Here is a 2,395-nt window from a genome sequence, read left to right on the forward strand (position 1 = left end):
AAAAATGACAAATGCACAAAAGAAATTTACTAAAATTTAAATAAAATGAAAATAAATGAGAATGACAAATGCACATAAGAAAATTACAAAAATTTAAATAAAATGAAAATAAATAAAAATTACAAATGCACATAAGAAATTTACTAAAATTTAAATAAAATAAAAATAAATGAGAATGACAAATGCACATAAGAAAATTACTAAAATTTAAATAAAATGAAAATAAATAAAAATGACAAATGCACAAAAGAAATTTACTAAAATTAATAAAATGAAAATAAATGAGAATGACAAATGCACATAAGAAAATTACTAAAATTTAAATAAAATGAAAATAAATAAAAATGACAAATGCACAAAAGAAATTTACTAAAATTAATAAAATGAAAATAAATGAGAATGACAAATGCACATAAGAAAATTACTAAAATTTAAATAAAATGAAAATAAATAAAAATGACAAATGCACAAAAGAAATTTACTAAAATTAATAAAATGAAAATAAATGAGAATGACAAATGCACATAAGAAAATTACTAAAATTTAAATAAAATGAAAATAAATAAAAATGACAAATGCACAAAAGAAATTTACTAAAATTAATAAAATGAAAATAAATGAGAATGACAAATGCACATAAGAAAATTACTAAAATTTAAATAAAATGAAAATAAATAAAAATGACAAATGCACAAAAGAAATTTACTAAAATTAATAAAATGAAAATAAATGAGAATGACAAATGCACATAAGAAAATTACTAAAATTTAAATAAAATGAAAATAAATAAAAATGACAAATGCACAAAAGAAATTTACTAAAATTAATAAAATGAAAATAAATGAGAATGACAAATGCACATAAGAAAATTACTAAAATTTAAATAAAATGAAAATAAATAAAAATGACAAATGCACAAAAGAAATTTACTAAAATTAATAAAATGAAAATAAATGAGAATGACAAATGCACATAAGAAAATTACTAAAATTTAAATAAAATGAAAATAAATAAAAATGACAAATGCACAAAAGAAATTTACTAAAATTAATAAAATGAAAATAAATGAGAATGACAAATGCACATAAGAAAATTACTAAAATTTAAATAAAATGAAAATAAATAAAAATGACAAATGCACAAAAGAAATTTACTAAAATTAATAAAATGAAAATAAATGAGAATGACAAATGCACATAAGAAAATTACTAAAATTTAAATAAAATGAAAATAAATAAAAATGACAAATGCACAAAAGAAATTTACTAAAATTAATAAAATGAAAATAAATGAGAATGACAAATGCACATAAGAAAATTACTAAAATTTAAATAAAATGAAAATAAATAAAAATGACAAATGCACAAAAGAAATTTACTAAAATTAATAAAATGAAAATAAATGAGAATGACAAATGCACATAAGAAAATTACTAAAATTTAAATAAAATGAAAATAAATAAAAATGACAAATGCACAAAAGAAATTTACTAAAATTAATAAAATGAAAATAAATGAGAATGACAAATGCACATAAGAAAATTACTAAAATTTAAATAAAATGAAAATAAATAAAAATGACAAATGCACAAAAGAAATTTACTAAAATTAATAAAATGAAAATAAATGAGAATGACAAATGCACATAAGAAAATTACTAAAATTTAAATAAAATGAAAATAAATAAAAATGACAAATGCACAAAAGAAATTTACTAAAATTAATAAAATGAAAATAAATGAGAATGACAAATGCACATAAGAAAATTACTAAAATTTAAATAAAATGAAAATAAATAAAAATGACAAATGCACAAAAGAAATTTACTAAAATTAATAAAATGAAAATAAATGAGAATGACAAATGCACATAAGAAAATTACTAAAATTTAAATAAAATGAAAATAAATAAAAATGACAAATGCACAAAAGAAATTTACTAAAATTAATAAAATGAAAATAAATGAGAATGACAAATGCACATAAGAAAATGACTAAAATTTAAATAAAATACAAATAAATTAGAATGACAAATGCACATAAGAAATTTACTAAAATTTAAATAAAAATAAAAATAAATGAGAATGACAAATGCATATAAGAAAATTACTAAAATTTAAATAAAATGAAAATAAATAAAAATGACAAATGCACAAAAGAAATTTACTAAAATTTAAATAAAATAAAAATAAATGAGAATGACAAATGCACATAAGAAATTACTCAAATTTAAATAAAATACAAATAAATGAGAATGAGAATGACAAATGAACAAAATAAATTAATTAAAATTCAAATAAAATGAAAATAAATGAGAATGACAAATGCACATAAGAAAATGACTAAAATTTAAATAAAATGAAAATAAATGAGAATGACAAATGCACAAAAGAAATT

At 16.2% G+C, this 2,395-nt stretch overlaps 1 protein-coding gene across 2 annotated transcripts in view; it reads left to right on the forward strand.

Moving 5' to 3' along the window:
* l3mbtl4 (L3MBTL histone methyl-lysine binding protein 4) overlaps positions 1-2,395 on the forward strand; it is a 77,335-nt gene that overhangs the window by 31,296 nt on the left and 43,644 nt on the right. The gene's annotated exons all lie outside the window — the stretch shown is intronic.

Source organism: Sinocyclocheilus anshuiensis, unplaced genomic scaffold, assembly GCF_001515605.1.
Source record: "Sinocyclocheilus anshuiensis isolate Anshui unplaced genomic scaffold, SAMN03320099.WGS_v1.1 scaffold1814, whole genome shotgun sequence".
NCBI classification, from domain to species: domain Eukaryota; kingdom Metazoa; phylum Chordata; class Actinopteri; order Cypriniformes; family Cyprinidae; genus Sinocyclocheilus; species Sinocyclocheilus anshuiensis.